A 16,484-nucleotide genomic window follows, 5' to 3' on the forward strand; every position below is an offset into this window, starting at 1 on the left:
CTCATATTAGAATGAAAGATCAAAAATATTTAATAAATGCAAGGTTAGGTACACATTTTGTTGCATCGGCTCCAGAGAAGAAGAATGGTATAGTTATATACCTAAAAAAAGACTTAATTGCTAAACTAATTGAAGCAGATGATCAAGGAAAATGGAGGAGGGATGGGAAAAATGGTTGTAATATTTGATAAAACTTTTTAATAATAATAATAATAATAATAAAAGAAGTTCTGAATGTTGGACCATCTAAGTTTAGTGGTGTCAAGCATGGATCTTGGGAAGCAATTAACACTGAATGGGGGGTGGGGGGAAGAGGAATTCCCAACTCAATTCATACTTAGCTGTTTCCAAGATAGTTTACAAATTTGATGAACTTATTTGGGATGAAAATGGATTGTTGGAATGAGTATCTCACAGATTAATATGTGGATATGCACCCAAAGGCCAGACAAGGAATAATGGATGAAAACTGATCAAGGAGAGATTCAACCTAGAAATAAGGAAAAATTTTCTGACAGTGAGAACAATCAACCAATGGAACAACTTACCTTCAGAAGTTATGGGAGCTTCATCATTGGAAGCTTTCAAGAAGAGATTGGACTGCCATTTGTCATAAATAGTGTAGGGTCTCCTGCTTGGGCAGGGGGTTGGACTAGATGACCTACATGGTTCCTTCTGTTAAATCTGATTATAGTGATACACTAAATAATGGAATGGAGTACCATAAATGCTAATATCCAGAATAAAGGAAGTACTATTTTGAAGACTTCACGGTACAGAGACAGATTATTGCGCAGGACCACCTGTCGCAGATCAGCTTTGATCATCTAAAAAAGATCCAAGAGAGTTAGCAAGTCTGAGTCCCATTTCTTTTTTAAAAAATCATCTTTTGGAACCCAGATGGTGTGACTTCACAGCACCTGCTCTATGAAAACCATTCCCCCAAGATATGAATAACCTCAACCCTGCCTACTTTTTATAAAACTTTACACACATGGCCTTTCCCTCAGGAACTGGGTCAGGAAGATTTGTGTTTCTTTCTAATGTGATTTTATGTTTGCAAATAGTTTGCACAAAGTATTTCTTTAATTTACCTTACTTTTTATTGTTGTAAATTGCAATCTTTAATAAAAAAAATACTACAAAAATGTATCAAAGATCAACACCGTCGTGTTTAACAAGAAAAAATGGAGTGAACTACTGCACGTTACAAATCAATTATAAAAAAAACCTGCAATGAGCAGATTGTGTATTTTGATAGAATGTTAATTAAGATATACAAATGCTGGTAGAAATGTAGTGGATATTAGATGATGTGTTGAAATGAATGGCTTCTTTGTCAAAAAAAAAAATGTCTTTGTGTTAGGGAGGTGTCCTTCAGATCTAAAGACAAAAAGATGCTTCACAACAGGATTAGTCATGCAAGGTACACATTTCAGCACTCTACAAAGAAGCTATTCCTTATTCTGGGCATTAAGATAACCAAAATAAAAAAAGGTGCTGCTAAGGTGGAGACAAAGTGCAGTGGCATAAAGATGGGCACTGGCAAAGTCTAGTGCATCCCTACTCTATATAAAAATATATTTCTCCCAAGTATTTCCTTGTTATATGGAAATAAATGGTGGCAAAGATACAGTAAATACTCCAACATTGCTGACAAAAATAAGTCTACCACCCCTGCAGTTAGCATCCAATCTGAATGAAACCTGAGCATGGCAGGAATTCCAACAAGCACATATGTGTCAAATATGGAGCTGCATATTTCTTTAAGAGGGCTGAATCTGTCAAAACAACCCCAACTGTTGCTGCTGAATTATTATTTATGGCTGTTTATCCAAAATATCTTTCAATTTTGTTAGCACATTAGTTTGCCAGGAGGCTTGGCAGAAGTTTTAATTGGACAAATATGCTTGAATATTCAAAATGCAAATACAGATAAACTCCACACTTAAGCCAGCTAATAACCTAGGATGGAAATAATGAATATGGCAGCACATTAATCTGACTTTCTAAGTGGAGGTGAAAAGGATCAGAATCTGTAAGGGGGGAAAAAAGCTGATCTTTGCCTTACCACTTATCTTATGGTAAGTTTATTTATTTATTTATTTATGAACTTTCTATATTTGTATACCATTAATTCCCGAAGCTATGGAGTTAAGCTTCTGATACAGATTGACTGTATTCTTTTCTTAAGCAGCTTACTATTGAGACAACACATTTGCTTTTATCAGCAGGTGAGCTTTCTTTTAATAGAAAGGCAAGAGAAAAAATAATTTAGTTAATAAGTAACATAACTTGCAGACAAGCTGTTCTGTCCACTACTCTCCTGACTGAGTATATCTGTAGGCATGCATGCATGTATTCACAATGAGAAATATATAAAATAAAACAATAATAATAGGGAAAAATCCATTGTTGTATTAATTGTGATTGATGCCCTCGGAGTGATGCTTTAGAACTTCCTCAATATCTAGAAATCTTGAATTAAACAGACCCGAACACCCTAATTTTATAGCACACCATCCTCCTTGGAACTTTTTATATTCTTAAACACCACCTTAATCATTTTTACACCCTTATTATTAAGCTTCCATCAGTCTAAGACCCCCTCTGTGAAATATTTGTTTTACAATAATAAAACAAATAAATGAGACTGAGAAACCTGAGAAGGAAAATAATTTCCACTCACCTCTTAGCAAATGGGGAAAGGATGGACACCTGCAGACTGGCAAGTTCAATGATTTTATAGTTGGTTAACTATTTTAATTGATATAATTAAAACTTGAAGGAAGGGCAAATGAAAGATGAGATTCGTAAGAAAGAATTGGAAAGAAATAATAGAATAATAGAAAAGAAGAAAAAGAATTAGAGAAAATGACAAAGCACCAAGATCTGAAAATTGAAATTGAAACATTATGGCATAAACAGGCCATGATGGTCCTAGTGGTAAATGACACACTATTAACAAGTCTTAGATGGCAATTAGAAAATCTACATCTTGACCAAATTTCCATCTGTTGATTGCAACATGCCATACTGCTTGGATCTGCACATATGCTACACCAATCCATTATGACTGTGGACTGCGGGCCTCTGGGGGGTTACGATGTGGTCACAGGGGGTCTGTGAAGGTTTGAAGAAATGTTATGATTTAAATCTTGAGTTAAGTCTTGGGGGTCTGAATCCATAGTCTGTGGCCACAAAAGATATTAAAAGGGGGCTCTGTGATGAAGAAAAGGTTGAAAACCCCTGCATTATAATATGAGCCTTGGTGGTGCAGTGGTTAGAGTGCAGTACTACAGGCCACTTCTTAGACTACCAGGTTCCTGCAATTTGGTAGTTCAAATCCTACCAGGCTCAGCCTTCCATCCTTCTTTTTTTTTTTTATTGAAAAAGTTTTTCAAATACAAGTTTTTCCCCCTTTTCCTCCCTTCTTCCCTAACCCCCCCTCACCACCCATCCCCCCCGTGACTTCTTCTTCACAACAATAAGCTAATTCATAATTAATTACATAATATTTTACCATGCCCTTACTCACTCCTCAAAGTACTGACCCTTAGCAAAGTATTCTTATAACTCCGCTTTTCTCCGCTTTTCACAATCTACCCTTTTTCTCCTCCCCCAAACTTGTAAAATATTATTATTATTACAACAACATAACCTTTACTTTTATATATATTATATATATTAATTTAACATTTCAAAGCAGCCTTCTCCAAATTTAACATTTGTTCAGTTCTATCCGATTCTTCCACTCCCCAAAATATGTCTTAAAAACCCTTTTTCTTAAACTAATCAATCACTAAACTAGCCTATTTCAACCCAGTTTCCTGCAAGATTACCATGCACTACAATTCTAAATATAATCCACTGCCCACTCTACTAAAATATACATATGTCTATATATACATTCCATTTTATAAAAAAAGACAATAACTTTAAATTTATAATTCATTTAGTATCTTCTTTGATGTCTTTCCACTAGATTGTTAAATCCATCATCCATAATAGGGTAACATAGCATCCTGGTGCAACAGTTTATTCAAAATCTTCAGTCATCTTCTGCCCCCATCAATAATAAATATCCTCATGTATATATAAAAATAAAAACAACCACCCGAGTGACATTATAATTATATTCCATATAGTTGTAATTGTGGTTTTCATCAGGATTATAAATCCCCATCATCTTTTTGGGTAACAGCCAGATCTTCTGCATGCCCCAACATGACTCTCTTACCTTGTAACTCAAAATAGATATAATATATTTATCGGTAAAAGAAATCCAAAATAGATAGTTCAAATCCAACAATGTAAGGCTCTTTCCACATCCCAAAATCACGGCATTGCAGAGATCTGCCACTTTCCTCAAGATAGTATTAAACAATAATTCGCCTCCAATATCTTTTCACATGTTCATTTATTTTTTTTTAAAATCCCTGGCTTCACTGTTGCTTGATTTAGAAACTACTATTTCTACGAAATCTGTTTCTTTTCTTTTTCTTTTGCGGGTTGCATTTCCATCCAGATTTCCTTCCTACAAGTTGTGTATCAGCTGATCGGTTGTCATTCTGCTTTGTAAATTGATCTTGTTGGTTTTGTTTTATTATCCCATATGTCTTTTCTTTCACTTGTATATCAACTGGTTGATTTACGCACTTGTTTGTAAGTTGATAGTTAATCACATTAGAATCAGATGACACTGCTCTCAAATTTATAGACAGTCCAGCTGGGGTATCCAAGGAGTCCAAAGACAGTTTATCTACCACAGCCTCTGTAATTTGATGTTTTCCCTTTATTTCCAACTCCTTTTGCTTGTCCTGTGTTATGCCTAAAGATGTTAAATTTATTTTTAAAATTTTTTGATAAAATTCTTCCGCTTTTTCGACAGTATCCAGTTGGTATCTTACTCCTTGGTGTCTCAATATTAAACCAACTGGGACGTCCCACCTAAATAAAATATTCCTTTTTTTTAACTCATTCACTAGAAAACCAAATTTCTTCCTCTCCATTAACATCTTGGGCGGGAGTTCCTTAAAAATCCAAATCTTTCTTCCACGAAATTGCAAAGCAGAATCATAAGAATTCTGGACAATATTATTTCTAATTTCTTTGTCTGTAAAATAAATCACCACATCTCTAGGCAATTGCCTTTGTTTTGCCAACCAGGAGTTTATTCTATAAATTCTGTCAATCCTGCAAAACACTTCATCAGGTTGAACCTTTAAAATCCCAGCCAGAATTTCAGAAGATATCTTCCTTAAATCATCTCTGTCATCTTCCTGCAAACCTCTCAGTCTAATTGCATATTCTGTAAAATTGTATTGGATCATTAAAATTTCTCTTTCAATCCTCTGTTGTACATTTTCTTCAATAACAGTCTTTTGATCAGCCTCCATTTTAAGTTTGTCTTCTGAACTATTATCCTGAATGTTTGCCAAATCCTTTTTAATTTTTTGGATCTTGTCATCCAAATTCTCCTCAGTTTCTTTCATTTTAGAGTTAGTATTTGCTTCCAACTGAGTCATAAAGTCTGCTAAGCCATTAGCTACTTTTAAAATCTTTCGATCCAGAAAACCAAACTTAGATTTCACCAATTCACCAATTTCTTTGATTTCCAACTTAAATTTTTCAAGTTGCTGATTCACAATCTCATCCCTTCTTACAATCTCCTCAAGAAGAAATTCTATTATATTAAAGTCAGGTTTATGTGACTGGAGAGTTAAAACTTGTTGATGTAATTTATTAATGGGGGAATCCCCCCCCACTGCCTGTTTGTCTAGTTTTATAAGTCTCAGTGCCATTTTTCCACGCAGACAAAATTTACTGGAAAAGAGAGAAAAAAAAACTTTTTTCCAACCAAGATCAATATCAGATCCTCAAAGAGAAAGAAAAAAAAAAAGAAAGAAAAAAAAAACCAAAATGAGAGTGAGATTTTGCCTTCAGTTACAGCCAAAAGTATTCATTCCGCTACTTTGTAATTAAAAACGGAAGGAGTTTCCCTTTCAGCCTCTCTTCAAGCCGCAGCAGCAATCGCCATTTTAAAAAAAACTTTTTTTCCCCTTCACTTCACTTCTTAGGCAAAATAGAATAAAAAGAATACTTGCACTTCAGGATCAGAGGTCCAGCTCATATCTTCTTTAATTAATTTATTTGACAGATTTACAGGCTTGCTTTTGCCCCCTAGCTCTGCGTGTAGCAGAGGTTTCCCAGAGCCCGGAGCATCGGCTGGGGATACGGGGAGTCTCTTCCGCTCCCTCCCAAAAGTAAATAAAAAACTTTTGGGATTAGGCAGAGGACTCTACCCACCCCAGCCGGCTCTATCTCCGTTTCCTAATGGAAACGGAGTTTTTTCGAACCGCCATTCTGCTGAAAAAGGCGGCTCTTACAGGCAGTGGGTTCGACAATCCCGAAGGAGTGTCCAGCGGGGACAAGCAGCAAACCGGAAGTCCAGCCTTCCATCCTTCTGAGGTGGGTAAAATGAGGACCCAGATTGTTGGGGACAATATGCTGACTCTGTAAACTGCTTAGAGAGGGCTGTAAAGCACTATAAAGCAGTATATAAGTCTAAGTGCTATTGTTATTGCTATCCTAGATTCTTTGAAAAAACTTAATCCATATGAAGGAACTGGTAGCTGTAACTTCACATTGTTGTGAACTTCACATTGTTGTGAACCAAGAATAATTAATAATAATAAAATATAATAGACCAAAATTCATTTCTTGGTTTGAACTGGCATTAGTTCTCTCTATTATCTTGTATTACTTTTTACAAGGAGCCTTCTTTTTCTGCTATTTATAACAGATTACAAAAATGATACATTTTACCATCCGAAAGTACATCAAGATCAATTATATTACATTTTTGTAATGATGCCGTTTTGAACTACTTATGCTACCCAAGCATTTTCAACACACCATTAGGCATCTTCACAAAGGAGTCATACCAGGAGAATGCTCTCTTCTTTGCTACTAAACAGTTACATTACAGCTAGATGAAAACAGCATATAACTTTTGTGGTAAGAAATAATCCACAGTAGATTAGAAACGTATATAATTTACTTTTATATAACACCTTTTATACTGAAATTATCCCTAAGTATATTATAAAAGGATTAGTTAGATCATGGTAATGAGAATAAACAAAGATAAACAGAACAGCTATTAAATGTTAAAACTCTATCCCACAGAGTTTTGGGGTTTGACACTTTAATATAGCATATTCTATTAGTAGCAGTAACTCCAGGAAAAGTTTTGGTGCTTGAAATCGTTTAGAAAATGCATAGTGCTAAGATAGTTGAGAGTCTATAGATTTTATTAAACTTTGTTTACTGAAAGAAGGGATATTCAATTATAGGCCAATTTAATAGTGTAATTGTAATCACTTTGATTGCAATTGCTTTTACAGATCATAAAAAAAAATAATAATAACACAGGTCCATTAAACATATCAATTCCCACTGCAGAATTACTTTGAATCTCCATTCCTCTTTTCTGTATTGTTGCTTTGTTTTTCTAAAGGAGTGCAAATTCTGAGGCAATCTCTCACACGAGAAGAGAAGCATCCCCTTGCTGTTGCTTCTAGCTTTGGTACCTTCCAGAGGAGGCTAAGAACCTACCAAGCTGTTTCAGTAGCAAATTCTCCCTTTGCTCTGACAAAGCATATCCTATTGCTTTTATAGTGGAGCATGCCAGTAGTGGGTTTCAAATCCCAGCACTACCTGTTTGCTATCGGTAGCATGTGAGCGTGCGGCACTTATGTGCATGCGCAGAGTGTTTTTGATGATATCTGGGCAGGTGGGTGGAGCCTCCCGCCACTATTGGTTCGCTCGAACCGGGGCGAACCGGGAGCAACCCCACCACTGGAACATGCCCTGTAAAAATAATTCAAAGCTGTCTTCCCATATTTTTCTTCTTCTTTGTTTTGAGAATAGATCTGATGGGGCCATTTTGAAGTACAAAATGTCTGGAGTTCTTTCTTTTATAACCATCATAGAGTCATGGCAATATATATTTTCTCTTACTGTATTAGGAAATCTTGAAACATACAGAGTACTTGCTGCAGGTGGTCTACACAATCCTTCCCCATTTTTTAAAGGGGGAGGGGTATTTTGCACTTTCTGAATACTTGCAGCAAAGAAAATTTCATATCTTTCATATGAACTTTCATATCCTTGGATCACATGGGAAGTAGCATTGATGAAGTTCACTCCCAGATACTGGGAGTGAAAACATGAATTTATGCAGGACAAATATGGGAGTGGAGCAAAGTTGCCAGGGGTCAGGATATTGCAAAGTATTGTTGATTCTCCTGTTCCAGGGAATGGACAATAGGTGGACTATGTGGAGTAGATCCCACCTTCAGTACTATTGGAATGCTGGTAATATCCATTTGTGACATCTTCATCCTGCCCTGCTTTTCTCTTCTTTCTTGAAGAGAAGAATAGGGCTGAGGCACAACATAATTGGGCAGCTGACAATGTAGGAAAAGAATGTTTCAGGAAAGGGTTCATGTTTTAGGTCCAAGAGGCCGGAATAGAATTGTCATAGCTCAAGCAAAATGGTTAGAACATTATGTGCTAATTTTGGCTAATTGTGATATTGTCTGCTGTAGTCCATAACTGCTTTGTTCCTATGGAAATATTCTGATCTAATACCTACCATATTTTTTGGAGTATAAGATGCACCTTTTTCCCCCCTAAAAGAGGGTGAAAATTTGGGTGCATTTTATACACTGAATACACAGCCTTGCCCAGCCTCTGAAATGGAGGTTTAAAAAAAGCCTCTGAAACAGAGGTTTCAGAGGCTGAAAAAAAGCCTCTAAAAGGGAGGTTTCAGAGGCTGGAAAAAAAAAACTCTGAAAGGGAGGTTTCAGAGACTGAAAAAAAAGCAAGGTGCAGAGCTCAGAACCAACAAACCTGTTGCTAAAGTTCACCTCTGGGAACAGCTGATTGGGAGTATTCTGGGAGGCCGATCCACCCGCCAATCAGCTTTTTTCTTATTTTCCTCCCCAAAAACTAAGATGTGTCTTATACACCGGTGCATCTTATAGTCCGAAAAATAAGGTATGTATGTTCAAAGATAAAGATGCTTCAAAGTGTGTGGGTCCATGGACATAGCACCTGCACGGAACACTGTATATCAGTGTTTTTTAAACTTGGCAGCAAAACATATTTTCAGATGTAAAGTTTTGCAAGCCCTACTGTTTTCTCCCAACAACATTGGGTATACAATTCCAGTGAAACTGAATAAATCACTAAATGTAGGGTGTCAATGGACTGGGGTTTATGTGCTAGCCTATTGGTATATCTGAAGGCTGTGGGGAAGGAAGCCCCTTACCTGTAATATATCTGCAGAGGTCAGGGAAGGTTAGGCTGCAGTTTACTGTATCTGCTCCTCCTACAGATGTGAACTCTACTCTCAAAGCACCCATAATTACCCTTGCTAATTCAGATGTAGTCTTTTTTTGCAGATTGGCTCTGATAACCATGAAGGCAGAACCCATTTATCTACATAATCCCATGCTTTTGCAGCCTTCAGTGGCAAAAGCTGTAAGCAGCCTGATTTTTTTTTCTGCCTTAATGGAAGAAGATTACTTTTCTTAACCTTCCTCTTCCCCATCACACCCTCCCACAAGCATATTTTATCCTATTATTTAAAACAGGGCAGATGAACATTATTCTCAGAAAAAGGGAATGACCAATTTGGGGAAAATGCTCTATTACTTTTAGGCAGTGAAGCAGACTGATGATATTTTTAGGTTTGCATGTTTATAACTGACTTCTCACTCATTATTTTCCAGAGGTGACCTTGGTCTAATACCTTCGGTACCCAAATAGGAGCCAAAGCCTCTCCTAAAATATCCTTGATCTGAAACAAGTGTGAAGTAACGTTAAGCATTCCTTCTTCAAAGTGTCTGCTAATTTGATTGCAGTGAGGATAGAAAGCTTTTCATTACATATCACAAACTTCATTTATGTGGGATGACTCATCGGCCCTCTGAAAAGCCAAATGAGTACCCAATCTCTAATGCTGCCCTTAGCAGTAACATCAATTCTCTCTAGTTCGATTCATCTTTTATCAATTATGCTGAGTTTCTTTTTTCTGGGGGAAGGGGCAGGGGAGGTATAGAAAAAAATATATCAATCTTGTAATTATAAAATGATGTTGCTCCTTGGTCAAAACAGGATTGATCCATACTTTCATCTAAGCCACAAAGGAATTCAATTTTTATACTCGAATCTTAATTAAACTAAACTACGTAAATCAAGTAATTCTGAATTGTTGGCTGCCTGCTGACTTGACAAACATTTGTCTCCTAGGTTCACATAAAAGCCAATAGCCATATCAGATCCATTTGAAGCTAGGATTATTATAATAACAGGAAAAATAGTAGGAAATTTCAAGAGACACATCATAGTACATGATGATGTGTTGAGAAATGTTGCCCTAGCTTTGTGAGCAAGTTTGGGGAGACCATCTTATCTCACGTTAACACATTGTTTTTAATGCATGACAACCAGACCTCAGGCCTGGGAACCAAATTTTCTTGTTCTCCTGTTTGCTCTCCTTCTCTGGATAGACCTCTTGCTTCTCTCATGATATGAGTTTCTCCCCGAACACGTATAATTCAGTCTGGATGTACTGCTTGAAAGAAATGTCAAAAAAGCATTTAATCTATATGAACTGCCACTGTATCTTTTCTTTTCAATGCATGCTGACCATCAAGAAATCTGACTGGACAAAACACAGATTGACTGGGAACAAAATACTGTTTTAAAGTAGAGATAAGTAACAGCGAAGCTTGAAAGTTTATGAATGCTATCTCTGCCTCTTGAATGTCATGGAAGAGATGAATAGTTGATTTTTGCATCACAGTACCATTTATTTATTTGCAAATGTCACTATGGTTTTTTTTTTTTTTTTTTTTTGTTCCTGATAAAAGCATGTCATTACAAAATTCACTGGCAGGAAAAAAAAGATGAACCTTGAGACTAGAACTTTAAAATGGACTTTCTGAATAATTTAGCATAGTTCTGTTTCTTGTGTGCTCTGGAATATTCCTGTTTACAAACAGCTGCCTTACTGCTTATATTCATGTATGAATTTGTTGCATTGTTTGTTAATTTGATAGTACAAGAAATTGTCTAATCAGTCCTATTTGGAAAAGATAACTTTCCCAATTTTAAAATGGGGTGCATGGTAATTGGCACATCCAGTGAAAAACCCAGTCTCCACATCCAAACATTGCTTTTTCCCTTGAAGTGAATGGGAAACAGATTGAGAAATGATATTCTGTAGATATGATGAGACTACGTAAACTTTTTTCTTGGATATAGGGGTAGAATTTGTTTCGGTCTTTTTTCTGGAATCAAAAAGTGAAGTCTCTAAATTGAGAGCTTGGATCCTGGTGAGTTCATAGAAATGTCTGTAGTTTAACACTGACTTCTTTCAGGACTTCCCCCCACACACACACCCAACAACACACTTTAACCCTTCCAAATCCTGCTTTAGCTTCCAAGATCATTAAAAGTTGGCGTTCCTAGCTACCTGGATGCACCAGGAATTAATAAATTCCTCAATGCTCCCTTCTCTTGATGGTTGACACTTCCACAGGCCATGATTTGAAGGATCTAGCAAAACTTACTAGTATACAAAAATATATAGAATAGCAGAGTTGGAAGGGATCTTGGAGGTCTTCTAGTCCAACCCCCTGCTCAGGCAGGAAACTTTATACTATTTCAGACAAATGATTGTCTACTCTCTTCTTAAAAATTTCCAATGTTGGAGTTTTCACAACTTCTGGAGGCAAGTTGTTCCACTGATTAATTGTTCTGTCAGGAAATTTCTTCTTAGTTCTAGGTTGCTACTCTCCTTGATTAGTTTCCATCCATTGCTTCTTGTCCTGCCTTCAGGTACTTTAGAGAATAGCTTGACTCCCTCTTCTTTATGACAACCCCTGAGATATTGAAACACTGCTATCATGTCACCTCATTAAACTAGACATACCCAATGCCAGCAACCGTTCTTTATATTTTTCAACTTCTAGCCCCCTAATCATCTTTGCTGCTCTTCTCTGCACGCTTTCTAGAGTCTCAATATCTTTTTTTTATATCTTTTTTTAAAAAAATAATGTTTATTCAACATTTATATCTTTAACATCCTTGTTTCATTTTTACAGCTTTCCGATACCGGCATCTTTGATAATATCTATAACGAACTATATATACATACATATATACATACATTTACTTTTTATATATCTTTGTGACCAAAATTGGATGCAGTATTCCAAGTGTGATCTTACCAAGACATTATAAAGTGGTATTAATACTTCATGTGATCTTTTTTCTATCCCTGTTAATGCAGTCTAGTAGTGTTTTGACTTTTTTGGCAGCTACAGCACACTGCTGGCTAATATTTAAATGATTGTCCACTAGGACTCCAAGATCCCTCTCACAGTTACTACTATTGTATCTTTTCTTTTTATATACACTGAGAGCATATGCACCAAAGACAAATTCCTTGTGTGTCCAATCACACTTGGCCAATAAAGAATTCTATATCTATATCTATATTGAGTCAGATACCAGCTATATTATATCTGTGCATTTGGGTTTGTTGTTTTTTTGTCTAAATGTAGAACCTTACTTTTTTCACCATTGAATTTCATTTTGTTAGATAGGGCCCAATGTTCAAGTCTGTCAAGATCCTTCTGTATCTTAAGCCTATCTTCTGGAGTGTTGGCTATTCCTGCCAGCTTGGTGTCATTTGCAAATTTGATGCTAGATACATAGTTAATTTGATAAGAAGAGAGAGAGGGAGAATGAGAGAAAGGCTGAGACTAAGACTAGTTAAACACTAATCACAAAACAGTAATTTTTGCACCAGTAATTTGGAGTGTCTTCTACCATTGTTCAGCCATCTTTTGTGCCATAATAATAAATAGCAATAAGGATGTGCTTTATATTACTTCAATAGTGACAGCGTGAAGCTATGAAATGATGTGAGTCACTAGCATGGAAATAACCAGGCACAGAAATATTTTCACAGCTCAACAGAATGCCAACAAAAACAAAGTTGACATACTTTTGCCAGGTATATTCTTGCTATATACAGTTCTGACAATGGAAGGACACTTAGGAGAACCTCATCGATGGAATTCAGCACCAGAGCAAATTCCTATTGGACAATAAAGACAATTTATCACCTATCCAGCTTCTGAAAGCTTCCCTGCCTCCTCTCCCAAATGAGCACTTTGAATGATGATACCAGATCATCACATTGCTTTGACATTGCTGCTAGAACAATATAGGGTATCAATTAGTTACAGTAGGCTAAGCTGCACTGAAGCAGTGGCTACCTTAGCCAGGCCATCAGATTCTCTAGGACACTGTAAGTAGTTCTGTTATAGAACTTGACCATATTAGTGGGAGGTTTTATCTCTCAGGTGGGAGAGCTTACCGGGGAATTTGTAGCCATTTTATACAGCAGATGCAAGGCAGACTCTCTTTTGTGTGCAGAGAATCTAACACTTCATGCATAAGTGGCATCTGTTATCCTGGCACCTGCTAAATAATAGCTCTATTGAGCAATGTGTACATTACAAAAGTTTAACTTTTCTAGTGCAAATTAGGCTTCCCTATTACTTATCACTAAACAGAAATTAAGACTTTGAGTGGGAAAAACTGTCTCTGTGAAGATTAGCATATAAATGGCCATTCATTGACTATTGAAGCATAGAGCTAAAAAAGAAGCAGAAAATGGGATATCACTCTTTAGAGTTATGCTGTTTGATTCCACTTTTAAGCAACTATTTTGATAATTTGCATTTGATTAGAGTGGTTTTTGATTCCTGGCCATAATCATTTTGTTGCCAGTCAGCTACATTATGATTGTTTTGTTTTCTGATTATCTTCTTTTTCATCGAACACCATTATTACTTATTAGGTCTTATTGAAATACCCCAATGTTTATATTTCTGGGCATATCCCATAATTACTCAATAACTACAGTATTGATTGTACTTCTTGCTGGCATGCCAGGTTGTTAAAAACAGTGGCAGACTGACTGGCCTTTAATGTACTTCCAAACCAGAAGTCAGTGAAAGTAGATTTAAAGTTTTATCGCCTTGTGTGATGCCAAAGAACTCTGGAGTTGCTATGCTACGATTTTATTCTTTAAACAGATTTGAACTTGCAATGCACGCAGCAACCCTCAAGCTTCTTGAAGCTTTGGTGGATACCTGCCGAGCCCAATGTGAGTAAAGGCATATCAGAGGTGGCATAGGCCCTTTAAATAATGCATATTCAGTGTATTACCAAGATGTCATATTGTGAGACATCAGAATCCTGTGAAGAGGTCCCAGAGTAAAACATCACACAAGCATGGTCAGTGTGCTGGCAATGTTCTCAGCATCTCATTTGCAAAGCTGTTTTATCTTTTGCCTCCTGTCTCAAAGTTTCTCTTTAGCAATGCCTCCCACAGCAAACAAACACTTTTTTTTAATGAACTCAAAACTATTCAGCAGTCACATGTCATTGGATGTGGGGTGGCTTTCGAAAAGTATCATCTACCTGATTGCCAAATATTTCTAAGTAAAACAGAATACATTCGAAGAGAGAGAGAGAGAAAAAATTGCTTATGAAACCTGCTGCCAAAAGTATTTTTTTTTTCTTGTTAAGTGGAAAGTAGGTATCTCTTGATACTATCTGAGAAACTGTTTAACTACTGATGAACAACTCCAGAGAGAGAAAGCCATTCTAATGCATGTCCTTTGCTATTTATAAAGTGCCCTTGCTGGCTATATTCATTTCTGATTTGGACCTCTTTCTTTCTGAATGGGTTATTGAGTGACAGTCCCTGGCAGCTGCACAATGCAGGATTTGCGTGCAAAATCAATTGGGAAGGCTGGAATGACCCAGTGTAAAGCTACCTGAAAATGATGCCCCCTCCCCTCAGAACTTGTTGGCTGCTCTGTATTGTTTGGGTAAGATAGATCCGCTGGGTGACTCAGCTGTGTCAGTTTCCAAACAAAGAGCCCTCCAGTCCAATAGTCCTTACTCTGAAAATCTCTGCATCTTAGCCGAGTTTTAGGGCTCTGTGAGCTTCCTAATTAGAAGGTGCTTTCAGAATGCGTTTGGCACAGCATGGTTTAAGAATTAAGAGGATCTAGATTTGCATTTGTTTTGTTTTCTCTTTTATTTTTAAATCAAGACCATTGTATGTGGCAGGGCAGAAATAACTGAAGATTCAAATTAAGGCAGAAAGGCATGAATAAGCTCTCCTGCTATGAGATTTCAGCTTTGGAGTCCTGGCCAGTTTTGCTTCATAAAATTATTTATTTCTGATATTTATTATCTGTTTTTGTTTTGTTTTTCATTTTCACAGGAATCTACATACAGCCAAAGTACACAGCAAGAAGTAACAATCTCCTGTGCAACAGTATGAACAGGAAAAATAGCGCTCAGCAGCAGTTAATCAATAAGGTAGTACAATATACATAAACAAGGTTACAAAATACCACTGTTAAAAGCTCGTGCAAAGAGGGTGGATTCATGAGGTGCCAAACTTATATTAAGAGTAGTGATATCAGAACAAGTAGCTCTCCAATACCAGAATTAAAGGCCATCTCAGAAAAAAAAGAGCCATAAAGTGGGCCTCTAAGAGAGAGTCGGCAGATTCAGTGAAAATAAAAGACCCTGATGAAACAGTGATCACATCCTTTGGAATTGCTCAATGATTATGGGACTATATTTTTTAACTTCTTTAGACTATTGTTGTCTAGAATCAGTTCCTCATGATTCCTGACAGCTCCACAAGAAATAATAAAACAAAAAGCAAAATAACAATAACAATAACAATAATAATAATTCCTCAACATCAGAAAAACGAGCTAGATCAGTTGACCACCTGATTAGTGGGTGCAGCAAAATTTCACAAACTAACTACCTACAACCATGACCGCATTGCTAAGATCATTCACTGGAAATTGTGCCAGAAGTTTGGATTTGAGTACAGCAAAAACCACTGGGAACATCAGGTTGAGAAAGTTTTAGAGAATGAGAAACTCAAGATCTTGTAGGACTTCAGGATTCAGACTGACAGGCACTTGGTCCACAACACACCTGACATAACAATAGTTGAAAAGAAAAAAGTATGATTCATTGACATTGCAATACCTGGTGGTGCACGGATTGAAGATAAGCAGCAAGAAAAAATCACAAAGTACCGGGACTTTCAAATTGAAGTTGAGCGACTGTGGAAAAAGAAATCGTGTGTTGTCCCGATTGTAATTGGAGCCCTTGGAGCAATACCCAAAGGGCTACCCCACTATTTAGAAATTCAAAATTTACCGGACTTGAACATTTTGACTCTACAAAAAACCACCTTATTCGGAACAGCTTACATCCTCCGACGATACCTTAACAGTTCCTAGGTCCTTGGTTAGGACTCGAGCTGCTGAGCTATTAACCAGCCTCAA

General features: G+C 36.7%; 1 long non-coding RNA gene across 1 annotated transcript in view; it reads left to right on the forward strand.

Annotated features, from left to right (window-relative positions):
* Positions 1-16,066, forward strand: part of LOC117666109 (uncharacterized) — a 33,326-nt gene extending 17,260 nt beyond the window's left edge. The window contains exon 3 of the long non-coding RNA XR_004591624.3: positions 15,392-16,066. This is a non-coding gene — a long non-coding RNA (uncharacterized LOC117666109). The remainder of the gene's footprint in view (positions 1-15,391) is intronic.
* Positions 16,067-16,484: the final 418 nt, after the last annotated feature.

The sequence above is a fragment of the Pantherophis guttatus genome, chromosome 1, assembly GCF_059756535.1.
Source record: "Pantherophis guttatus breed Tessera chromosome 1, ASM5975653v1, whole genome shotgun sequence".
In the NCBI taxonomy this organism is placed as follows: domain Eukaryota; kingdom Metazoa; phylum Chordata; class Lepidosauria; order Squamata; family Colubridae; genus Pantherophis; species Pantherophis guttatus.